General features: G+C 40.4%; 1 long non-coding RNA gene across 1 annotated transcript in view; it reads right to left on the bottom strand.

Annotated features, from left to right (window-relative positions):
* The window catches only part of LOC140208229 (uncharacterized), a 60,515-nt gene that overhangs the window by 13,420 nt on the left and 19,827 nt on the right, over positions 1 to 27,268 (bottom strand). The window contains exon 3 of the long non-coding RNA XR_011888700.1: positions 496 to 566. This is a non-coding gene — a long non-coding RNA (uncharacterized lncRNA). The remainder of the gene's footprint in view (positions 1 to 495; positions 567 to 27,268) is intronic.

The following is a 27,268-nucleotide window of genomic DNA, read 5'->3' as shown; positions in this document are numbered from 1 at the left end:
AACATTGTCTATTTTTCTGGCCTGTCCTCTGACTTGTTCAACATTGCCATTTCTTTTTTATGTCAGATTACCAGAATCTTTGCTGTTTATTTAGCAATGAAGAAAATACTGAAATTAGCCAGGGATAATTGGTGAAGCCTTGGATTTTCATGAATGTGAGCAAATCTACTACAAATATCCTGGCCAAATCAACTCATAGTGATAAACAAATAAATTATGATATTTTCTGTTTTATAACAAAATCCAAGAGTTAAGAATGTACACTTTCAACAGCTTTTTAATCCTTCAAACAAACTTCCTTTTTAATATTCATGTATTTCTGAAATGATTAAAGTTAAGATTAAAAAATTCCATTGAGGAGTATGGGGAAACTGCAGCATATTTCTATTGATATCTCCAAGTATGCCTCAACCTGATTGCATTGGAATTATGAGGATGATATGCACAATGAAGCATAGATAATTTTAATCTAGCATTTACAGTGGTCCTAGGTACCTGAATTTGGGCATAGCTGACTCCAATGAAGCCATTGACATTTCTTTTATTATTCCATCAAAATCGTTTGCCTTCAGAAGAAGCAAAAGAATAAAGTGTCATTAGGTTCAGGCCATGACAATAAAAGAAGACTGTAATCTTCAGTATGATGTGAAAAAGTTAATACCTTAAAAGGAAAAAAATATGAGTGTGTTTGTAAAGAGGATACTGTTCAATAAGTCTCAATGAATATGCTGAAACTTTCTGAAAGTGTAATTTGCAAATTCTCACAAGGTCATACACTGCAGAAACAGGGCCTTCAGCCAATGAGTAACTATCACCCATTACACTAATACAATCTTATTGTCTACAACTTCCCTCAGATTCTACCACTCAGCTATACACTAGGGGAAACATATATCTAATTAATCTAACTGGACTATCTGAAAGAAACCCACACAGCCACAGGGAGACATCCAAACAGCACCAGAGGTCAGTATTAAACCCAGGGCACTGGAGATATGAGACAGCAGCATCCTAGCTCTGGCTTTGTATTGCTCCCATGAGATTCCAGAAATGTTAAGACCAGAGGACACTGTCTCAGACTAGAGGGGCGACCTTTTAGAAAGAAGACGAGGAGGAATTTCTTTAACCAGAGAGTGATGAATTTGTGGAATTCTTTGTCACAGGCAGCTGTGGAGCCTGCCTTTATGTATATTTAAGGCAAATGTTGATAGTTTCTTGATTGGTTAGGATATGAAGGAACGTGGGGAGAAAGCCGGAGATTGGGGCTGAGAGGATTGGGACTGGGATCAGTCATGGCAGAGCAGACTCAATGGGCCAAATGGCATAATTCTTCTCCTATATCATATGGTTTTATGCACAGGGTTTGCTCTAATTTGATACTGATAGGTGATTTGTATAAAATATTCAATATTTTGTCCATGTTGGGAGGCCACTGGGTAAACTGTGTTACCACTATATGACGCAAGAACAGATTTGTACTGACCAGAAATTTAGCACTTTGGGTTTAAAGCTTTTGTTTGATCATGAGTGAATATTGCAGCTGCGAAGACATGATAACTTAAGTACAGAATATTGGAGTGGGTTTTTCATGCTTTCCAGCTGCCGTATAACTAGTTTGTAGAAACTCTCAGTGACAGCTTTGACAGTAGATCAACAATCATTGCTGATGGATGGGGACCCAATTGAACAAAATTACTTCTCATAGGACAAGATAGCCCAATATCAGTTTCAAAAGCTTCATAGAGGAAGTGAACATTCAAACATTCTAAAGGAAGGAATATCTCTGACAGTTTAACACATTTTGATTAGAATCCTAAGGAAAAAATGTGGTCATCTCTCACACAACTAGAGGTCAACTACCTCATAGACATTATAGAAACAGAATATTTTAATCTTATATTTTCTTGCTGCAAGTTATCATTATATTATACAGTATATTTAGAAGGAGGCAATCTTCCTCTGCTCTTTAATAATTGGTGAGGACAGAGAGTAACAAAAAAGCAGACTACACCTAGTCTTTGGCAGCTTCACAGAGCTCTAAGGTAGAAGACAACCAAGGTATCTCTCATGTTTCACATGGCTGAGCACATTAATCCACTGGTAACAATGTAGCATTGACATTCCATTCAAATACTATTTAATATAACATAATAGTGCACTGACAATAGGTGAGCCAATATATGGAGTATACAGTACAGGCTTACACTGTTACACTGGGCATGATAAGAATTCTTGGAGCAGATAGACAAGTGATTATCTTAAAGATGTTCTAATGACAAAAGTGCTTATCTTTATCTGAAATTGAGATGAATCATAGAATTGTTATAATGTTATCTGATATCAATCCACATAGGCTTCCTAACTATTAAAAACTATCTAAAAACTATTAAAAACTAAGAAAATTATAAGTTTTTACCAGCAATACTGCTCCACTGGAATATTACTTCAAAGTTCAAGTAGAAAGTAAAATTTATTATCAAAGTACATACATGTCACCACAAACAATCCTAAGACCCTTTCTCTGTGGGCATACTTAGCAAATCTATAGAACAGTAACAGTAAACAGGATCAATGCAGAACAAACTGTCTAATGCATTTGTACAGATATAAATAAATAGTAATAAACAATGAGCATGAAATCACAAGATATAAGAGTCCTTAAGTATGTGTAGTTATCCCTTATTGTTCAAGAGCCTGATGATTGAGGGGTAGTAACTGTCTTGAACCTGATGGTGTAAATCCTGAGGCACTTGTACCGTCTACCTGATGGCAACAGCGAAAAAAGAGCATGGCCTGAATGGTAAGGATCTTCGAGGATGGAGGCTGTTTTTCTATGACAATTCTTCATGTAGATGTGCTCAATGGTTGGGAGAGTTTTACCTATGATAAACTGGGCTGAATCCACCTCCTTTTGTAGGATTTTTTGCTCAAAAACATTGATGTTCCCAAACCAGTCCATAATGCAGCCAGTCAGCACACCTTCCACCATACATCTATAGATGTTTGCCAAGGTTTTTGGTGACATGCTGACTAACTTGAAGAAGTAGAAGCACTGTTGTGCTTCTTTTGCAATAATATTTACACAGGTCTTCTGAGATAGTGACATCCAGGAATATAAGCTTATTGACCCGCTCCACCTCTAATCCTCAATGATTACTGTCTCATGGACCTCTGGTTTCCCTCTCCTGAAGTCTACAATCAATTCCTTGGTCTTATTGATATTGAGTGAGAGGTTGTTGTCATTACACCACTAGTTCTGATACATGCCCATGGGAAATATCAAATCTTTTTCTTTCTCCGCAGATGCTATCTAACTTCTTGAATATATCCAGCACTTTCTGTTCTACTTCAAATTTCTAGGTTTAGCATTTGTGTTTGCTTTGGATTTTCAATTGCTTCACAAGCAACCACAATTGAACACATGATCTTATCTTTAGGAAAATATCTCCACCAACATTGTACATCGATGTCATAAGCTCTAATTTGGGAATTACACTGAAAAAAAAACTATCATGCCTCATTTTTACTCAGAACCTTAAGGACAAAAGCTCGATACAAGTATATAGAAGAAAATAGATGACTAGCCAAGGAAAGTAATGGAAATCTTGATCACGGTTGTTAATGGTGGGTAGGAATTGTCTAAAACCAGATGTAGATAAGCAGACATCTCTACCAATATGGGGGGTAGAGGGTAAAAAGATGTACAAAATCTTAAAGAGCAGAGCTTTCGAATTGTGAATGAGGGCTTGGCAATCTCATAGAAATGGGGGAATGGAGTTAAGAAGGATATGTGGAACTGCTGCAAGTCAGTGCAGTGGCACTTGATAAGCTTCCATATTTAGATATGTTTAAATGAAAGAGCTCAAGAAGATAGGTAATAAAATAAGGGGGAGACCAGCCATCCCTTCAAGATGGTCTTGACATTCAATGACCTCATGCCTGGTTGCATCACGGCCTAGTATGGAAACACCAATGCCCTTTTAGAGAAAAGCCTGCAAAAAGCGAAAGTAACAGATACAACCTGGTCCATCACCATTGAGCACATCTACACAGAGCACTGTTGCAGGAAAGCAGCATTCATCATAAGGACCGCACCCACCCTCCCCCCGGCTTATAGGCTGCCATCTCTTCTCGCTGCAACCTCAGGACCGGCACTACCAGGTTCAGCAACAGTAATTATCCCTTAAACACGAGGCTCTTGAACCAGAGGGGATAATTTCACTCAACTTTGTTCGCCACATCACTGAACTGTTCCCACAACCTATGGGCTCACTTTCAAGGACATTTCCTCTCATGTTCTTGATATTTATTACTTATTTATTTATTATTATTATTTTTATTTTTTCTCAACTCAAGCTGGTAAAATCTGAAGTATGGGCATTGCCAAACACATTCATTTCTCAATTGCTAGGATCTTTCAGACTATTCTAGTGACTTTTGAGAAATTTACACTGATATTGCTGTGTAGTCCTAACTGTTTAATATTATTGTTCGGTGACCTTAGGATGACACCAGTAGTCAATATTACCCTGTTCATGTTCCATAGTCTATCAATTTCCTCTTTTAATTCAGCATGTTTCTGGTGTTTTTCACTTATTGATTTCTGTATGTTATGTGTGTTTAGAATGGCTATATCTAGTAAGCAATACACACAAAATTCTGCTAGAATGCAGCAGGCCAGGCAGCATCTATAGGAAAAGGTACAGTCGATGTTTCGAGCTGAGACCCTTCGTCAGGACGAACTGAAAGAAGAGATAGTAAGAGATTTGAAAGTGGGAGGGGGAGGGGAAAGATCCGAAATGATAGGAGAAGACAGGAGGGTGAGGGATGGAGCTAAGAGCTGGAAAGTTGATTGGCAAAAGGGATACAAGGCTGGAGAAGGGAGAGGATCATGGGATGGGAGGTCTAGGAGGAAAAAAGGGGGAGGGGAGCACTAGAGGAAGATATAGTGAGAGGGACAGAGGGAGAAAAAAGGGAGGGAAAGAAAGGGAAAAAAATAAAAATAAATAAATAAATAAGGGATGGGATAAGAAAAGGAGGAGGGGCATTAACGGAAGTTAGATAAGTCAATGTTCATGCTGTTAAGTAAGTTGTTCTTGCTTGTTTATCCTGTATTATTATATCTAAATGGTTATTGTGGATTGTCCTCTATATAATAGTGGATTAGACCATAAAACCATAAGACAAAGGAGCAGAAGTCGGCCATTCGGCCCATCGAGTCTGCTCTGCCATTTTATCATGAGCTGATCCATTCTCCCATTTAGTCCCACTCCCCCGCCTTCTCACCATAACCTTTGATGCCCTGGCTACTCAGATACCTATCAATCTCTGCCTTAAAAACACTCAATGACTTGGTCTCCACTGCTGCCAGTGGCAACAAATTCTATAGATTCACCACCCTCTGACTAAAAAAATTTCTTCGCATTTCTGTTCTGAATGGGAGCACTTCAATCCTTAAGTCATGCCCTCTCGTACTAGACTCCCCCATCATGGAAAACAACTTTGCCGCATCCACTCTGTCCATGCCTTTCAACATTCGAAATGTTTCCATGAGGTCTCCCTTCATTCTTCTAAACTCCAAGGAATACAGTCCAAGAGCGGACAAACGTTCCTCAGATGTTAACCCTCTCATTCCCGGAATCATTCTAGTGAATCTTCTCTGTAAGATTGGTCGTAGTATAATTTGTGAGACTCTGACTCTAAAACTGGACAGTTTTGTATTTACAGGAAGGTATAGTTTCTTTTATGAGTTTGTATTTTAAAGGAAGATTTTGGTGAATGCTTTGCCGCTAATAATAAAGATATTATTTTTATTAGTATTTCTTTGTCTATTATTTGTTTTCTTTTTTGCACATCCTCTTTCATTGATTCTATTATGTTTCTTGTATTTACTGTGAATAAATGTCTCGGCCTGAAACGTCGACTGTACCTCTTCCTAGAGATGCTGCCTGGCCTGCTGCATTCACCAACAACTTTGATGTGTGTTGTTTGAATTTCCAGCATCTGCAGAATTTCTGTTGTTTGTTTTTACTGTGAATACCCACATTAAAATGAATCTCATGGTTGTATGTGGTGACATATATGTACATTGATAATAAATTTACCTTGGACTTTAAACTTTGAAGCATGGACTACTTCGTCTGAAGAAAAGAGGGTAAAGGAACCTAACATTGTGCAATTGCCAGCAAATATCTCCTCTTCTGATCTTATGATGCACAGAAAGTCACTAATGAAATAGCAGATGATAGTCCTCCCTAGGGAATCCTGCAACTCTGGGTCTGAGATGATTGACTTTTAACAGCCACAATTATCTTACTTTCAGAAGATCTGATTCAAGCCACTGACTTCAGTTTACCAGAGTACCTTGATGGCACACTTGGTTAAATGCTGCATTGATGTCAGTTTTACTCATATAAATAACGTAATTCATTGACACAATCTCACAGCTTCTTATTTCATTTTGAATTATTCAATAATATTCTTTGATACACTTTTAATTAAATAAAATAGCAGCTTCTATGTGGCCCTGTATAAACAATAAACCTATTTAACACTGCAGAGGAATCTGCCGCTTAGTCATTTCAAATGTGAAGTGAGTGTTGTCAGCTGGCAGCTTAGCTCCAAGGTGGGATACCTGACTCCCTGAACATTAAGCAGAATCTTGCCATTGAGTAGTCACAGTCTGGAATTTTACTTCTGATTGAATTACAGAGGAACTCAGGCACTGAAAGTCAAATAGAGATTACATCGCTTTCATCAGATGCAACATCGGAGAATGTTGTATAAGACAAGATAAAAGTCTTCAAATAGGTCATTTCACATAAGCATTTGATATCATTTGGATCAAAATAATATATATTAGCTTTCTCCATAAATTATGCATAAGTATAGTAAAATTAATAAATTAGTAATGCTAGTCATCTAAATTAAAATATGCCTGGCATCTGAAGAATGAATTAATATTATAAGAAATGCAAAGGTGTCTTTATCCTCAATAAATCCTCTGTAACTAGTAAATATTCATGTCCTGGTGATGTAATTCTTCATTGAAGTAAATTTATGTTTCTTTAGCATCCTCACTTTATAAGATTCAGAGTGGGATGTAGTATAAACGCTGAAAAGATGGGCCAGTTCAAAGGTTTGCAGGGCATAACAAGGTCCAAACGAAATAAAGAACAAAGAATTGAATTCCAGAGGTGAGGTGAAAATAACTGCCCTTGGCATCAAGGAAGCTGATCAGACTGAAGTATGTTGACATAAAGGAAAGCCCTCCAATGGTAAGAGTCATACACAGAGAAAGATAATTATGGCTGTTAGAGATTAGTTATTCAAGAACAATTCTGCAAAATTCTTTAGGCACTGACCTGCATTCAGACCTCTTCAGATGGTTCATCAGTGGCCTCCATTCCATCATAAGAACAGAAGCGGAGATATTCACTAATGTATACACCAAGTTTAATTCCATTCCTAACTCTTTAGCAAATGAAGCAGTCTAAGCCTGCATCCAGTAAAATCTAGACAACATTTTAGTTTGGGCTGATAACTGATTAGTATAATTTTCACCACAGAAGTGAGAAGCAATGTTCATCTCTAACATAATAGAATGCAATCACTGACCCTTCCAATTCAATGGCTTTACCATTTCCAGTGTTACACTATCAATATCCTGAGGGGTCATTATTTACTGCAAAAGCTATGGCTACAAGAGAAGGGTGTTCTGGATTAAAAAGCTCAATTCCCATTGGGCCTAATTCTTTTCATCGTCAATTTTTAAAAACATTTTTTGGAATTTAATCATTACCGCCTTCTCTAAGATGGGAGGGAAGGGGTAGATCGTGGAGGGGTCCTCGAGTCATTTGGTGTGGAACAAATAATGAGCTTCAGGAGGAACTGATCAAAAATTGAAAGTTGAGCTTACTGTCATATATACCTAGGTGCAATTAAAAACTTACCGGCAGCAGCATCATATAAGCAGCAGTCACAAGAAAAGTGATAAATTGAGTGTAAGCTATACAAATTTTTTTACAGGAAAGCACAATAAGATCAAAAGCATCAAATTCTATATTAGTGCAAGGTGATCAAAGTGGTCATAATGTTGCTAAATTGCAGAGATTGGGGTTTAGCCGGTGGGTTCAAGAGCTGAACGGTTGAAGGGAAGTAGTGGCTCTTCAACTTGGTAATGTAGCATTTCAGGCTTCTGCATCTCCTGCTCAGTGGTGGTTGTGAAAAGATAGCATGGTCTGGATGGTAAGGATCTCTGGTGATAAATGTTGCCTCCTTGAGGCACTGCTTTCTATAGAGACGTACCAATGGTGGTGAGAAATGTATGAGGAATGCAGAGTCCTCTGCACCTTCTTGTGCTCCTGTGCATTTGAATTACCAAACCAGACCATGATACAGCCAGTCAGGATACTTTCAACAGTACATGTGCAGATATTTGTTAGATTGTTCAACGACAAGCCATACCTCCTTAAGCTCCTAAGAAAATAAAGGCACTAGCACACCTACTGTATGAATGCACCTTTCTACTGGGCTTTCTAGTATGTTACCGACCAGGAATTTGTTACTGACTGTCTTTGCTGCTGATTCATCATTGTAGACTAGTAATTGTTAACCCTTCTTTCCCTTCCAGAAGTCAACAACCAGCTCTTTACTTTTGCTGACAAGAGGTTGCAGTTGCGGCAGCACTCAGCCGGGTGCAGTAAGCTGACTCTCCACCATCTATGCTTCTGACAACACTCGAATTGTTGGTGAATTTGAGGATGGCATTGGAGCTGTGCTAGGCTGTAGAGTCATGTGCATAGAGAGAAGAGCATGGGGCTAAGCATGTACCCTTGATGCCACCTGTGTAGACTGACAACGAGAAGGGGATGTTGTTACCAATCCTCACTGATCGAGGTCTGCTGATGAAGGAATTGAGTATCAAGCTGTGATCAGCAGAGGCCCCTGACTTGAAGCTAGATGATGAGTTTGGATGAGATGATTGTGTTGTCTGCTGAGTTGCAATCATTGAGCAACAGCCTGACTGATGATTCCTGGGGGACTGTTTGCCTCCAGTGCTGTTCATGGAGGTCAGATGATAGTGGGACATGTAGCAGACTTTCTGTGTGGATATTAGTACTGTGTTTCCTGGTTAGCTCATCAATGGGAAGAGCTCTGCATCCCTGGTCAAATAAAAAATGCTGTAAAGGCACGAAGCTCAAAGGTGCTATGCGTGTTCCATGTTTACAGCGTCTGTGTTTTCCCATAGCCTAGAAAAGCCAACTGCTGTCGTCAATAGTTGACTATATGTGAATGACCAACTCATTTCCCTCAAGCAAATTGGCCACATCAGCTTCATTTCAGCTCTGGAATAAATCAGAAGAAAATGGCTTCTGAGACAAATTTTGTTACTTTTCCAGATGCTCCTATCTCTAACACAATCAAACCCCCTTTTCCTGGAGGTAAAGTTAAGACCACATTGTCCGAGATAAAGCAAATCCCAGTGGCCCAAGAAGCAGAATTGAAAAACAACCTGGTTACATTTCCTGTCTGAGCAGCATAGAACATAAGGACATTAGAAATGGAGTTGGAAATGGCCGTTTGACACATTGCGGCTACTCTGTCATTTAGTCTCCACCACCTTCCATCTCAAATATCTGCCCAAGCTACACATTAGAGACACACTATGTCTGTATTCTATATTTGGCTTAGTATCTAGAAAAACAACAGTGTACCTCTGAACTGAAAATACTAAATTGCTGGCCGTCACATTAATTGGGCAGAGAAGTCCTGAGATTCAAATGCCTTTGAAGGAAGCTATTCCTCCTCTCTTCAATCAGACACAATATTCTGAAAACTTAACCATTCGTTCTCCAGCCAACGGAAACATCACCTTACTTCTATCATAGCAGGCCCTCCAAGAATTTTATATGTTTCACTTAGTTAATTTGTTCTTCTGAACTTGAGGTATTTCTCAAAGAGCAGCCCTGGTGTACCAGAAATCAATCTAAAGGAACTTTTCTTTGTCGATGAATACTTCAGTCCCAGGTACTGATTATTTTGCTACACCAAGCAAAAGAGTCTTCTAATCTGAGAATGACTGATATACTCCTTGGCCTTGATGTTAGTCTATTAACTCAATCCATGCTGATATATTACCGAACACGTGCACCTTAATTCTATATGTTAAGCTGTGTAATAATTGGCAAATAACATTGATATCACAGAAAAGTTAGCTAATGGTCATTTCTATGTGTTAATCTCTTGTATAATACTTCATGGAATGCATATGTCATATTTTTGTGAGTATGGCTTGTCATTCAAAATTTTGAAAATGCCATTTATTAGGCTTTGATTATAGATTATCATGTTTTTTTCTTAAAGAAATACCATTGAAAGAAAAAGAAGCAACCAGCAATTATATGAGATCCTATACTGTGCTATTTTTCTAGATATCTCAAAGCAGTTTACTGCAAATTTAATTGCTGTTGTAATACAAGAAAAATGTTGTTGTGTTTGTAAGTTCCTTGATGCTGCTAACACAGTGCCACAATGCTTCTGGTCAAGATGGCACCAGAAAATGATTCCTCAGCATCTTCCAGATAGCAAATCTCTTAAATTTTTCACTTTTTCAATGCCCTCTGCTTGTTCTTTTTGTCTTGATGGTTTTTCCAAAAATGTTGAGCCTGTAATGTGCATTTCAAAATTTGTTCAAATGACCTAGCCTTCTGCTGTCCACAGAGAGGACCTTGTGCATGAGCTGCCTCGTGCAGAAGACTAAAGACAAGGCACGGGGCCATGATCGACTGCATTTCAAAGCATTGAGGATGGTTGAAGCATCGAAGTGTATGAGGACATTGCTCTCCACAGAGGAGTCGATGGCAGTTGGTAGCCGGATTGGTGACGTTTGGAAGGCCACAGATCAGTGGCACAGGGGTCCATCTTCACGGAAGGACTGAGTTTGAGCAGCCCTTCCTCAAATCTGACGGGAGGATGTGTTTGACATTCTGGGATTTATGTTATTATTGGACTTCAGTTTATTTTGGTCTCCTTCGGTTTTCTGAGTCTTCTGTCTTGTTGCCAATTGGTGGGTTGGTGCTCCAGGTGGGAAATATGTTAGTTTTTGTTCAAGGAAGGGGTTGGGGATTCGAGGTCTGATGTTCCTGTCAGTGTTTTTCTGTGTGGGCGATTTGTTAGGTTTTGTGTATGAGATACGGGGTTGGGGTTTGATGCTATTGTCACTGTTCTTTTTTGCAAAGGAGGGTGTTGGGGGTTTGATGTTATTGTCACTGCTTTTTTTGTGAGGGAGGCCACTGGGGACTTGAGATTTGATGTTCCAGCTGCCATTTTCCATGTGGGCTATAAGTTAGTTTCTTTGTGCGAGGGAGGAAGGTGGATGGATTTTGGAGGTTGTGAATTTTGCTTATTTTTGCTTTTCATGCAGGGGAGAGGGTTGCTGTCTTTTCTTTCAATGAAACCCTTGTGTTTTTTTTTGTTTTGGCAGTTCATGGCTATCTGGAGAAGACGAATATCAGAGTTGTATTGTACATGCATATTTTGATAATAAAATGAACCTTTGAACCTTTAATGACTGAGGCTAGCAATAGAGGGAGAGTTATCAAAAGCTATGCTTTATTGAATGCAATCAGATCTTAACTAAGAGCAGTGGCTGGTGCATCAACATCTCACAAAAAATTCCCTTCAAAAAAAGAATAAATCCATACAACAACTTACATAGATAAAATTCTTCCATCTGTTAACTATTTGCAGATATGAAATTACATAACTGACTAGTTTTGGCAGGTGGTAATCATTGCAAGAGGTCATTCACCGGTGATGCAGTGTGAGGTTTAAGATGAGCTCACGTGTCTTTTGGACTTTTCAGCAAGCTGCAAACATAACAATCTACTCAGCCCTCAGCAGGGGCCAATGAAAAGTAGTGAAATGCAGGCGGAGAAGCCACTGTAAGAAAAGACGGTACTAAATTGCTCAGGCTTTGGCTCTACAGGCCTTGGCAAGCATGGGCAGAGGTTCAAAGTCAGTTTCTTTTTGTTAGTACATAACTAGTGCACTGAAAATGGGTCCAGAGTTAGTGGCATGTTCCTTGTGTGAGATGTGGGAAACTTGGGAGACTTCCAGACTCCCTGATAACTACATCTGCATGAAATGCACGGAGCCATAGCTCCTTAGGGGTTGTGTAAGGAAATAGAGCTGCGACTGGATGACCTGCAGATCGTACTGGAAAATGATGAGGTGATATATGGGAGCTACAGGGAAGTAGTCACCCCTAAGTTGCAGGAGGCAAGTAATTGGGTGACTGTCAGGAGAAGGAAAGGGAATAGGAAGCAAGTGCAGAATATCCTGTGGCTGTTCCCTTCAATAATAGGTATACCATTTTGGATACTGATGGGGGGAATGACCCACCAAGGAGAGCTGATCTCTGGCACCAGTTTGTCTCTGTGGTTTTGAAGGGAAAGAGGGGAGAAGAAGAGTGCAGTAGTGATAGGGGAGCAGACTGCATATTCTGTAGATGTGAAAGAGACACCCTGATGGTATTTTGCCTCCCAGGTGCCAAGGTCAGGGGTATCTTGGATCAGGTCCATAGTATTCTAAAGGGAAAGGGTGAGCAGCTGGAAGCTATGGTATATCTTGGTACCAAAGACATAGGTAGGAAAGGGAGGAGGTCCCAAAGAGAAAATATAGGGAATTAGGTAGAAAGCTGAAAAGCAGTACCTCCAGAGTAATAATCACTGGATTGCCGTCTGTGCCACGCACCAGTGAGAGTAGGAATAGAATTAGAATAATTTGGTAGATGAATTTGTGGCTGAACAATTGATGCAGGAGCCAGGGTTTCAGTTTTCTGGATCATTGGGATGACCTGTACAAAAGGACGGGTTACATCTGAACTCAAGAGGGACCAATATTCTAGCAGGTAGTTTGATAGCGCTGTTGGGGGAGAGTTTAAACTAATTTGGTAGGGGGATGGGAACCAGAGTGATAGGGCTGAGGTTGGGGCAGTTGGTAAGCAACGAATGCAGTGTATAAAGAGATTATGAGGAAGGACAGGCAAATGATTGGGCAAATTTGCAATTAGTGGGATGACTTTAAGTCTAACATGGGGACAAAAATCAAAAAGGGTGATGAATACAGGACTGATAGAAGATTGGCTGATTGGCAGGAGACAAAGGCAGGGAATGAAGAGGGTCTATTCTGGTTTGTTGCCAGTGCCAGGTGGTGTTCTGCAGGGGTTTGTGTTGGGATCACTTCTCTTCACTTCATATGTCAATGATTTGGACGAAGGAATTGATGGCTTTGTGGCCAAGTTTGCAGACAATACAAAGATAGGTGGAGGGCTGGTAGTGTTGAGGAAGATCGTGTCTGCAGAAGGACTTGGATGGTTTGAGAGAATGGGCAAAGAAGTGGCAGAAGGAAAACAATGTTGGTAAGTGTATAGTCATACACTTTGGTAGAAAGAATGAAGGCATGAACTATTTTCTAATTGGGGAGAAAATTCATCAAAAGTGCAAAGGGACTTAGAATCCTTGTGCAAGAATCCATAAATGCTAACTTTCAGATTTTAATTGGTAGTAAGGAAGAAAAATGCAATGTTAGCATTCATTTCAAGAGGATAGGAATACAAAAGCAAGGATGTGCAACACTCCTGGCAAATAATGGCAAAAGTACCACCTCTCTTAGACAACAAGTATCTAGTGCTAGAAGATTTTGGCAGCCACAGTGTTGGTTGTCAGCATTTCAGCAGTAATGTCATTGGTGGCCTGGCTCATACCATGTGGCACTACAGCTGTATCATTAGGCTGTTTCTCCAGCAGTGCTAAGGCCATGTTAATCCTTTAACAAGCCAGTTTGGCAGGTCCCCTGAACAGGAACACTACAATTAGTTTCTGTACCCCTTTGTTGGTATGTTAGTGCTATATAAGTCTGCAACATGCTTTCAGTCATAATATAGATATCTATCCGTTTCAATAAAAGGGAGGAGTGGCTACCTTGTGCATGGGATATCCCAAAATTATCTCATGTGGAGATAGGCCTGCAACACAGTTTAGAGTGCCGCATGTTGTTATGTGGGCCGGTGCACTTGCCTCTTGTCACTTCAGCTTGGTCTCATTGCACAGTTTAGTTAGTCTGCATTTCAGGGCCCTGTTCTGTCTTTCAGCTGCCCTATATGATCGAGGGTGGGAAGGGCAGGTGAAATGGTGCTTACGTTGCAAGGCTTTTGTCCACTGCTATATAATTTTACCAGCAAAACAAGGGCTGTTATGACTTGAGATTTTCTCAGGAATCTCAAACCTCGTAATAATTTCTGGTAATTAGAGGTTTTGTAAGTTACAGCATTATTTCTCTGAGTTTGATAAACTTCTACCCATGGAGATAACAAACACAATAACAAGTACTTAATCACAACCCATACATTTATGTAACTGCATAAAGTCCATTTGGAGACGCACAAATAACCTCCTGCAGTGGGTCCAGCAGCAGCTAATGACAGTGTCGTTTGGGGTTAGGTCTCTGGCAAATCAGACAGTTACTTCTACTTGCTATGGGTGAGAATCTCTCATTTTCGATTATATCCTTTATAGTCTTGCACATACAATGCTTTAGTTCACAAAGTCTTTTCACCCACTGTTGCATCATGCTGTAATTATACTAGTTCAGCATAGAATTTGGGAAGTCGAAACACCTGATCGCACTAGAGTGTAAAGTGGCCATAAAGATTGCTACTGCTGCCTTATCAAAGGAGTCAGCTCATTCCTTCCCCTTAGTTATTTCATCATTCCTGTTAGCAGGAACCACATACTTTATGACAACAATTGCAGTAAGTGATAGGAATATAAGGTTCATAGTTAAATCAATGTGTTCTGAAGAGTCCACACAGTTTTCATAATTGCCAATTATCATGTGCATAACGAGATTCAGTGTAAATGCTTACAGCAGCTCCGGCTGCAAGAACGCAGGCTTTAGTTCAGGTGCTTGAGCAAAACAGGAGGGAAGGAAGCTGTGCCAGTTCAGCTGCTATAAATAATCTTCTGGAAATACTAGGGGACTGAGGGTCTAGTGAGATGGAGGAACTGAGGGAAATACATGTTAGTAGGGAAATGGTGTTAGCTAAATTGAAGGGATTAAAGGCAGATAAATCCCCAGGGCTAGATGGTCTGTATCCCAGAGTGCTTAAGGAAGTAGCCCAAGAAATAGTGGATGCATTAGTGATAATTTTTCAGAACTCTTTAGATTCTGGATTAGTTCCTGAGGATTGGAGGGTGGCTAATGTAACCCCACTTTTTAAAAAAAGGAGGGAGAGAGAAACCGGGGAATTATAGACCGGTTAGCCTGACATTGGTGGTGGGGAAAATGCTAGAGTCAGTTATCAAAGATGTGATAACAGCACATTTGAAAAGCCGAGAAATCATCGGACAAAGTCAGCATGGATTTGTGAAAAGAAAATCATGTCTGATGAATCTCATAGAATTTTTTGAGGATGTAACTAGTAGAGTGGATAGGAGAGAACCAGTGGATGTGGTATATTTGGATTTTCAAAAGGCTTTTGACAAGGTCCCACACAGGAGATTAGTGTGCAAACTTAAAGCACACAGTATTGAGGGTAAGGTATTGATGTGGATAGAGAATTGGTTGGCAGACAGGAAGCAAAGTGTGGGAATAAACGGAACCTTTTCAGAATGGCAGACAGTGACTAGTGGGGTACCGCAAGGCTCAGTGCTGGGACCCCAGTTGATTACAATATATATTAATGATTTAGACGAGGGAATTAAATGCAGTATCTCCAAGTTTGCGGATGATACGAAGCTGGGCGGCAGTGTTAGCTGTGAGGAGGATACTAAGAGGATGCAGGGTGACTTGGATAGGTTAGGTGAGTGGGCAAATTCATGGCAGATGCAATTTAATGTGGATAAATGTGAGGTTATCCACTTTGGTGGGAAGAACAGGAAAACAGATTATCTGAATGGTGACCGATTAGGAAAAGGGGAGGTGCAACGAGACCTGGGTGTCATTGTACACCAGTCATTGAAAGTGGGCATGCGGGTACAGCAGGTGGTGAAAAAGGCGAATGGTATACTGGCATTCATAGCAAGAGGATTCGAGTACAGGAACAGGGAGGTACTACTGCAGTTGTACAAGGCCTTGGTGAGACCACACCTGGAGTATTGTGTGCAGTTTTGGTCCCCTAATCTGAAGAAAGACATTCTTGCCATAGAGGGAGTACAAAGAAGGTTCACCAGATTGATTCCCGGGATGGCAGGACTTTCATATGATGAAAGACTGGATCGATTAGGCTTATACTCGCTGGAATTTAGAAGATTGAGGGGGAATCTTATTGAAACGTATAAAATTCTAAAGGGATTAGACAGGCTAGATGCAGGAAGATTGTTCCTGATGTTGGGGAAGTCCAGAATGAGGGGTCACAGTTTGAGGATAAAGGGAAAGCCTTTTAGGACCGAGATGAGGAAAAACTTCTTCACACAGAGAGTGGTGAATCTGTGGAATTCTCTGCCACAGGAAACAATTGAGGCCAGTTCATTGGCTATACTTAAGAGCGAGTTAGATATGGCCCTTGTGGCTAAAGGGATCGGGGGTATGGAGGGAAGGCAGGTACATGCTTCTGAATTGGATGATCAGCCATGATCATACTGAATGGCGGTGCAGGCTCGAAGGGCCGAATGGCCTATTCCTGCACCTATTTTCTATGTTCCTATGTTTCTATATGAGGTAGAGGAAAAGCTAAAGAAAATAAGATATGGGCTTACATCAGTCAGCATTTTACAATGGGCAGAATTAAAAATCATACAAGTTCTTAAAAACAAATCTATGGATCTGGTTGTAGTGGAGGCAGAAGCTGTTATCATAGTTGCCTTGGCTGAGGGCATCTCTGAGTCCAGTGTTAAAAATGAAGTTTACAGTGAAATTTTAAGAAGTTCATCTGGGAATGATTCACCAAAACTTGGTCAGATGTACAAGTTAAAATAATATTCAAATTGTCTAGGACAGCTATCACAATACTTTTAAAACAATGTACAATATTGCCCAGAGGCTATAGTGGAGCAGTGGGGAAGTCTCACACAAGTATTGTCTCAATTCCCCTTAACAGCTTTAATCCAGAACAATTGTAATTCCTTTTGGCAATATTATAAAACACTCATAATTTTACTTAACTCTTCTCTTCTCACACAAGTAACAGTATGACATTTTCCTTTAACCTAGATTGCAGTTTATTTACAATAACATTTATTAAGAGGGGCGTATTGGCTTCTAGATTTAATCTGGAATGCTTTTAAAAGAATGTATGCATTCATTCTACATATTCATTATCGTCACTGTCTCCTGTCCAATACTTATTTTTTATGCCAATCTACAGTGCAAGGGGAACATTTTCTTAGTGCTCTTACTAGATCAATTCAAGGTACATTTAAATCAACATTTCACTCATCTCCTCTGTACCTCTCTGCCTCCCATCTCCTGTAGTGCTATTGTGAACCTCCACCTGCAGCAGGGCCTCACCATATACGCAAGAGGTGCCACCTGGCATAGGCCTTGGTGAAAAAGTGCCTGCAAAATCTAGGGGTACAGCACCTAATGCATGCTCAGATTCTGGTGCTAATTGTTTTTTTTAAACTATGATCCTGTGCTTATTGTGGAGCCAGACCAGACCAGGGCATCCCCATTTTCTTGTACTTCCTGTAGGATCCAACTTGAACTAGGGCAACTTTTTTTTTTAAAAAAAAGCACTGCAGCTTTCCTTCTGTCGGTGACTAAGCTGTTGGTGTACGTTGACTACTCTATACAGGAGGAAGTTTCCGTCCCAGCTGCAGAGTCAGTCCCATGCTCAAATATGAGCAGCCTAAAATTTCGGACCAGTTAGCTACCAGAGTCGAATTCCTTTCTCCTGTATATCGAAGCCATCTCAGTGGAACACCTAAGTAACTGTTATCACTGATAGTAAGATCATCATCATTTTCCATGTCGTATAACGCAGCAAATTTTTTTAAAATATAAAAATAGCTTGCCATTGCCTTCTTCTGGTCAGTGTCTTTACGAGACAGGTGATGCCATTCATTATCAATAACCTTCGGAGATTGGCGGTAGTGGCTGCATAACCAGTTTGTGATATGCAACAACTACTCATACAAACATCCACCACTAGGTCCCATGGCTTCATGTGACCCTCAGTGGTGGTGGGTTTGGGGGGGGCGTGGGGGAGGGAGGAAGAGCTGGGAAACACTTGTGCTACACCTTGCCCAACAGTAATCTGCAGGCTACTGGAATACCTTACACTTCCTTTGGTTGAGACATGTCTCCACCTTGCCACTCATAATAAAATAACTTAACATAAAATAATTGAACACAGAACACACAGACTCCTGTGACTCAAACATACTTTATTTTACTTGTGCAGAAGGAGAAGAGCATGGTCCCTGTCACCACACTTTTCTGAAGCCAGGACAGAAAACTGCCATTTTTATACAAAATTGGCTTATCAATTATGATGTTAATCATTTGGTAAACTATGCATGTTTAAATGCCTTACTTGCAAGATCAATCTCATTCACAATGGAGGTGTTAAAAAGTCAATAGAAACTACAAGATGACAACCAATGAAACTTTGAAGTTAGTAAAGCAATTGTCTCTTAGTCGTAAGCAACACCCATAAAAAATACTGGTGAACGCAGCAAGCCAGGCAGCATCCATAGGAAGAGGTACAGTCGATGTTTTGGGCCGAGACGCTTCGTCAGGACTAACTGAAAGAAGAGCTAGTAAGAGATTTGAAAGTGGGAGAGGGAGGGGGTGATCCAAAATGATAAGAGAAGACAGGAGGGGGAGGGATGAAGCTAAGAGCTGGAAAGTTGATTGGCAAAAGGGATATGAGAGGATCATGGGACGGGAGGCCTAGGGAGAAAGAAAGGGGGAGGGAGCCCAGAGGATGGGCAAGGAGCCAAGAACACATCTCTCCCATTTCATGCACAACTGTTGTCACCCCATCTTCCTGCCACCCAACTAGGAATAGGGTTCCTCTTGTCCTCACCTACCACCCCACCAGCCTCCGGGTCCAACATATAATTCTCCATAACTTCCGCCATCTCCAACGGGATCCCACCACTAAACACATCTTTCCCTTCCCCCCTCTCTCTGCTTTCCACAGGGATCGCTCCCTACGCAACTCCCTTGTCCATTCGTTCCCCCCATCCCTTCCCACCGATCTCCCTCCCGGCACTTATCCTTGTAAGCGGAACAAGTTCTACACATGTTCTTACATTTCCTCCCTCACCACCATTCAGGGCCCCAAACAGTCCTTCCAGGTGAGGCGACACTTCACCTGTGAGTTGGTTGGGGTGATCTACTGTGTCCGGTGCTCCCGATGCGGCCTTCTATACATTGGCGAGACCTGACGTAGGCTGGGACACCGTTTCGCTGAACACCTATGCTCTGTCCACCAGAGAAAGCAGGACCTCCCGGTGGCCACACATTTTAATTCCACGTCCCATTCCCAATCCCATTCTGACATGTCTATCCACGGCCTCCTCTACTGTCAAGATGAAGCCACACTCAGGTTGGAGGAACAACACCTTATATTCTGTCTGGGTAGCCTCCAACCTGATGGCATGAACATTGACTTCTCTAACTTCCGTTAATACCCCACCTCCCCTTCATACCCCATCATTTATTTATCTTTTATTATTAAATATTTTTTTCTCTCTCTCTCCTTTTTCTCCCTCTGTCCCTCTCACTATACTCCTTGCCCATCCTCTGGGCTTCCCCCCTCCCCCTTTTCTTTCTCCCTAGGCCTCCTGTCCCATGATCCTCTCATATCCCTTTTGCCAATCAACTGTCCAGCTCTTGGCTCCATCCCTCCCCCTCCTTTCTTCTCCTATCATTTCAGATCTCCCCCTCCCTCTCCCACTTTCAAATCTCTTACTATCTCTTCCTTCAGTTAGTCCTGATGAAGGGTCTCAGCCCGAAACATCAACTGTACCTCTTCCTAGAGATGCTGCCTTGTGTGCTGCGTTCACCAGCAATTTTTATGTGTGTTGCTTGAAATACCAGCATATGCAGATTTCCTTGTGTTTGTGTCCCTTAGTTGTTGTGTGCTTTGGATCACATATCTCATCTCCAGACCCCTAATCTGCAAAGGGAAATTATGTTCTTCAAAATCTTTTCTTACCTGGGCTATCTGCACTCTATCCTTGCCTAGATATTATGTTAATCCTTACCTTACTGCAACTTCCACAATACATTCATTTGGTCACTTAATATTATTAGAAAACTTTTCACTCAAGAGTTGTAGTTAATGCACAGACTCTATTCCAATCACAAGTATTATGCCTGATATGTATCAGTTCGAGGTGTCACTTTAATATAATGTATTCAAATGTATCACTTCAAGCATCATTTGTTAACGTAATACCAACAAACATCAATTACTTCAATTGCTATAGTAATGCTTTGTATTTGGTACTTCTCTGTAAATCATAATTTCTATCCCTGTACTTTTTTTACTTAATGTCCTCCATCTTGGTGCTTCTGCTTTCATCCCGTCATGTATCTGAACTCCCACTGATTCCTCGTTGACCTTTCATCTTTTGCTCTGACGTTTTTGAAGTCACAAAAACATATTCTCTATCTTTCCTTTTCTGGATCATCTCCATGTTTGTATTTCAACCATAATTGTTTTCAGTGTCTTGTGTACCATGTCTAGGTCTGATATAAGTAAGCTGCTGCCTGGTGTGAAATAGACGATGGGACCTTTAGACTATTAAACTGCCTCAACATTCTGATCCTCTTGACACAACCAACTCATTCTGTGCTTGATATAGACCCTGCCGTACTTCTGTAAGCAACTAAACCCTGTGATTGCTAAGCTCTTCCCTAAAACCTGCAGTCTCCTGCAGCTATATCATCAAATTCAGCTGAATTTACTCCTTTACTGCACCCCATGCTGAGCCTTTTGTTTTCTGCCTCTTCTTGTAATGGCACAGCCATTATGCAGAAATACTGGGAATTAACTCTGGAATGCTGTGTGTTCTGATTATTGGCTTTTCATCTAACATATTTGCTATTGATATCATGAAAATTTCTATTGGTCTAAAACTGATTCATCACAGTTTAACTGATATTCCAAAATCAAGTTGCTCAATCAACTTCCTTCACAGGTGCATTTATTCTTTCCTTTACAAGGTTAATTTTACAACACCCTAGTGGCCTCCTCAGACCTGCTGTAATGGTAATCTTTTCCCATAGTATTTCATTGCCATCGTAATGTAATATTTACTACTATCTTTGGTTGGCCAACATGCAAATAGTCAACAGTGCAAATCCTACTTGTGAAGGATATTCTTGATATTGTCATAAAAATGCTACTATTACCATCATTGTGAACTTATTTGATTGTACCTCAGAAATGTGCCATAAGCAAAATGACTTACTTTTTACCACTATTTCCATGCTGATAGTTGTTATGCATGATCACTGAAAGGTTAAGTATGATGAAATTATCTCAATTGTCAACCTGCACATTAAATGACTCAGGAATGCTTGATATGAAGAGGTCTTAAAGTTGCACCTTTTTTCCCCGCCAGTTTCTTTTACTTGAGTATATATTTCCTACATTTCCTCTGCTGCATTGTTATTTGCTGAAACATTCTTAAATGCACTAGATTAAAATGTCTGTTTTTTTTTCATAAATATAAAATCCTGTTCAGAGATCTTGTCTGTAGCTTGTGGCATTATTTCATTCACCAAGGTCTCATGGTCTCTTGTACTGTTATCTGTAATAATATCACCTTTTTCTTTTTACATTTTGTTGCATTAATCTGTTCTGTGGCTCTCCTAGGCCTTCAGTGATATCATATACCTTCAGGAATATCTCCACTCATTTCATACATATGGGAAAATGATTAAGACCAGTTGTAATCTCTCAAGCTCAACAATACAGTATATCTGTCAGCATCATTGTTTTCTCTGCACACTTAATCACAATTTTGCTATTCTGTACAATAACCACATCCTAAAGTCAACATCAATATCCTTCTTAAGCATTGTAAGACATAGAACAAACAAGAAAACATTTTTTACACAGCTTTTATGAAAGGCATTTGACTCCAAATTAATATCTGGGGCTAGCACAACAGCATCTCAAAAGTCAATTCACCTGGTGAAAATACCTAACGAGGTATGCAAACCTTCATATCCACTCAGTGGCCACTTTATTAGGTACCCATTGACTTAATAATCTGCTTCAGTAATGTCTAATAAGTACTGGGCAGAATACTGCCCTTTTTTGAAATGAATACCAGCATCTTTCATCTCCTCCAGCACTAGACTGAGACTCATCCACAAAAAAAATAACAGCACCTTCAGCCATACAGCACTATGGTAGAGTGTCAGCCTTTTGGAGATCATACTGATATTGAGAAGGAAACACAAACTGATGAATTAGCTACTGGATAAACTTTGTTCTGCATGATTGATGCTTTTTTTGAAATCCAGAAGAACATAAGTGTAAACAGGGTTTCTGTTGAACCACCTCTGTACATATAGATTTAGCATGTAACATAGTTAGGGTGGATGACTTAACTATTTGCAATTCCCAGTGCAAATGGTATCTGCACAAGGGGTTCATTATGTAGATTGTAAGCATTTTAAAAAGAACTCTTATTACAACAATAAGCTTTGAGCAACAAACTGTCAAGATTCAATTAAGGCTAGCCAAAGCTAGTAGAAGAATTATGTGGAGGGAACTATAACCAGCCATATCTTTGATTATTCCGTGTTCCTGTTTCAATGGATATAACAAGAAACATGGAGATTATTACATAGAAACAACCAGTAGCTACTCTTCTCAGATACACTCTCTACATTATGTAGCTATTTATACTGTAAATAACTTTGGACATTTCTCTAGTCATGGTAACTCTCCTCTTATAAAGTGTGATTGTAGCTATTATCAGGATTTTCTTCAGAAATGTAACATTTTAGATATACCAGTGAAAAGGAGTGTCATGGTGTGCTCTCAGAGGGCTGGACCCAAACACAGAGGACTGGCAGATTTCCCATAAAGAGACAGAAACAAGAGATTAGACATGGGTATGCCTGCAGAGGAGCAACTGAGTGACACCACAAGACAATTCATTCTCTCCAACACTAAGACTCCACTAAGGCACTCCATGAGAGTCCTCTTTAAATAATCACAGATTGCTAGAAACACATGCCAGCCACAATTAACTTGACAAGATTAAACCGAAAACACAAGGGCGTAATGGCTCTAGTTAATATAACGATTAGTAAATAGAGGTGCTCAAGAATTCTCAAAGACCAATGCTCCACAGCAAGCTGCAGAGGTAATGGGGCTCGTGACAATGAGGTTAGATATACACAGAAGAAGTATTAATAAAGGATAATGTTTTTTATACCATCATAACAATAGCAAAGTATTCTCAATGTATTAATTGTATCTGGGGTATCAAAGAAGTTAATTCCTCCATTTTACTCTTACAAAAAATTATTTTTGTCATATCTCATTGATGACCAGAAGAGACAAGAGTCAACCTCTTTTTTAAAACTGGTTACTCCATTTTTGGAGAATCTGACATGTGTAGTACTGATATAAATGTTCAATTAATGTTCTCTGTTTGATATTACACTATATTATACAGTTCTACTCATGGATAAATGTAGCCAAAGGTAAGAGAAAATAGGCAAAAAGAGATTGTGCAGATGGCGGAAATAGTACTTCCATGCTGGAACCAGCATGGAAGTACTATTTCCTTCTTAGAAATTTGTACATGTCATCTAAAACTTTGAAAAACTTCTATAGATGCATAGTGGAGAGAGTATCCTGACTGATTACATCACAGCCAGGTATGGAAACACCAATGCCCTATAAAAACTGGTGGATATAACCCAGTCCAAAACACAGAAAGTCCTCCCCACCATTGAGCATATCTACAAGGAATGCTGCCAGAAAAAAGCAGCATCTGAGTTCCTCCAGCATTTTGTGTGTGATCCATCATCAAGGACCCCCACCATCAAAGCCATGCTCTCTTCTTACTGCTGCCATTGGTAGGAGGTACAGGAGCCTCATGTCCCACACCACCAAGTTAAGGATCAGATATTACTCTCCAACCATCAATCTCCTGAACCATTGTGGAAATTTCATTCATCTTAACACTGAACATATTCCACAACCTATGGACTCAGTTTCAAAGACTCTGCAACTCACATTCTCAATATATATATATATATATTTAGTTAGTTAGTTAGTATTTGCACAGTTTGCCTTCTTTTGCACATTAGTTATCTATCAGCATTGCTTGTGTGTATTGTTTCATTGATTCAGAAGTATTTATCTTTTTCTACATGAATGCCCAAATCTCAATGAATCTCAAAGTAATATACGGTGACATACACGTACTTTGATAATAAATTTACTTTGAACTTAGGACTTTGAAAAATCCAGAGAAATGCACACAAAATGCTGGAGGAACTCAGCAAGTCTGACAGCATCTATGGAGTGGGATAAATGTTTTGGACTGCAGGCAGTGAAAAATGATGAGAGTAAGGGAGGAAGTACAAGCTGGAAGGTGATAGCTGAGACCAGAGAGGTGAGGTGGAAGCTGGGTTGGGGTGGTGGTGGTGGTGGTGGTGGGGGGGTGGTGTTGTGGTAGTGGGTGATGAAATAAGAAGATAGGAGATGATAGGTGGAAAAGGTAAGGAGCTGCAGAAGAAGGAAACTAATAGGAAAGGACAGTGAACTATGGAAGAAAGAAAAGGAAGAGGGACAAAAGAGAGAGCGGATGGGCAGGTGAGGAGAAGAGAAAAAGTTAGAGGGGAACCAGAATGAGGAATGGAAAAGAGAGAAGGCGGAAGGGGAGTAATTACTAGAAGTAAGAGAAATTGATGATTCTTATCAGTTTGGAAGCCATCCAGATGGAATATGAGGTGTTGATCCTCCACCCTGAATTTGACCTCATCTTAGCAGCAGAGGAGGCTATGGACAGGCATGTTGGAATAGGACTGGAAGTTGAAATGAAATGGGTGACATTTTGTGGTGGAAGGAACACAGGTGCTGAATGAAACAGTGTATTTCAGGTCTCACCGATGTAGTGGAAACACAAGATATGACAGATGACCCTGAAATACTTGCAGGAGAAATGTTGCCTCACCTGGAATTACTGCTTCTGGCTCAGAATGGTGGTAAGGGCCTCATATAGCACTTGTCACACTTGCAAAGACAGGCGGGGGGTGGGGGTGGGGGTGGTGGATCAGTGAAGGGAGTCAAGTGGACAACGGAGTTTAGTAGGTGTTGCTCCCTACAGAAAGCAGAGAGCTGGAGGAGGGTGGTAGAGGAATGTGTTGGATTCTGTAGGAGATGACAGGATGTTCAGAGAATGGTATGCTGGATACAGGGGGTCGTTGGGTAGTAGGTTCCCTAAAATACACTTCCTAATCAACCCACTGAGGTTAAAGAACTTGCAAATATAAACCTAATGCAATGTGAACTGAAAATTAGCCATTTGGTAGAAGAGTCAAATTGAAATGAGTAGCCACTGGGAGATTAATAAGAAGTCAAACTGAAATCTCCCAGAGGCTACCATTTCAATTTAACTTACCATTTCCATTCTGACATGTCCGTCCATAGCCTCCTCTATTGTCAAGATGAGGCCAAACTCAGATGGGAGAAGCAACACCTCATAGTACATCTGGATAACCTCTGGCCTAAAATCAGGAACATCGATTACTGCCCTCTCCCACCTCACTCTTTTTTCATTCCCCATCGGTTACAATTTCACATTTTCTTTCATGGTCCTCTGTCTTTTCCTATTAGATTCCTTCTTGCTCATCCCTTTACCTCTATCCCCGCCCAGATCTTTACTGCAATTCCATCCCACACCTATCCATCTTTGCCCTCACATGCCAGCTTGTCATCCTTCTGCTCTCCCACCTTTTATTCTAGCTTCTAGCTTCTATCCCCTTCCTTTCCAAACATGAATGATCTCAGCAAGAATTGTCGACTGCTTATTCCCCTCCATAGTGCTCCTGACTTGTTGAGTTCCACAATATTTTGTGTGTGATGATTAATGATTTTTTTTCAGCTCTTAAAAATACGTTCCTTTTCATATAACATAAGAAAAGAAGATTGCAGGTGAACTGAAATGTCAGTGACAAAGACTTATAGCTCTAAAGTATTGAATGAGCAATATAAAATGTTATGTAGGTTCACTATTTTCTCTGTGTACGTGTCAAAAATAATGGTTTGACATTTTTGATATTGATCATGGAATTGCTATCAGTTCAGTTTTGTCTCAGTTCTGCAGATGGTGATGCATAAATCTTAATGCAAGTTGTTATCATTCTCTCCTTGACATAATCCATGAGAAAAATTCCATACAAACATTGAACAAAGGTAAGAACACTCCAGTTTTCTTTAAGACAGCATTTTTTAGCACATGTCTGACTTGGAGCTAAGTGTAGAATGTGCTGATGTTGGTTGACTTGTCTGGCAGACAGCATGCTTATACTTAACAATGTACACAAGATGCTAGATGAACTCAGCGAGTCAGGTAACATCTATGAAGGTGAATAAACATTTGATGATTTGGACTGAGACCCTTTATCAGGACTGAAAAAAATGGAGACAGAAGCCAGAATAACAAGTTGGGGGAGAGGAAGGAGCACAAGCTGAGGGGGTGATAGGTGAGACCAGGTGAGGTGGCATGTAGATGGCATGAGGGAGGGGAGATGAAGTAAGAAGCTGGGAGGATAGGGAAGAGACAAGGGATTGAAGAAGAAGGAATCTAATAGGAGAGGACAGTGGACCATGGAAGAATAGGAAGTGGGGGAGGGGGGACAGTGAAACCAGAGGGAGATAATAGATAGTGAGGAGAAATGAATGGTTGAGAGAGTAACCTGAATGGGAAATGGAGAAAGACAGGATGGAGGGAGGATAAATTACTGGAAGTTAGAGTGACATCTGGTGCACCTGCCCCTACGCCTCCTACCTCACCACCATTCTGGGTCCCAAACAGTCCTTCCAGCTGAGTCAACACTCCACCTGCAAGTCTGTCGGGGTCATCCATTAGACCTGGTGCTCCTTTAGATTGGTGAGACCTGACACAAACTGGGGGGAGGACCAATTTGTCAAGCACCTTTGCTCTGTTCAGTGCAAAAGGCAAGATCTTCTGGTGGCTACACATTCCAGTTCAGTCTCCCATACCTTTACTGTCATGTCAGTCAATAGCTTTCTCTGCTGTCAAGATGAGCC

This window comes from Mobula birostris, chromosome 2 (genome assembly GCF_030028105.1).
Source record: "Mobula birostris isolate sMobBir1 chromosome 2, sMobBir1.hap1, whole genome shotgun sequence".
NCBI lineage: Eukaryota > Metazoa > Chordata > Chondrichthyes > Myliobatiformes > Myliobatidae > Mobula > Mobula birostris.
Note: the sequence above shows the minus strand (reverse complement) of the source record. Positions and strands in the feature narration are given on the sequence as shown.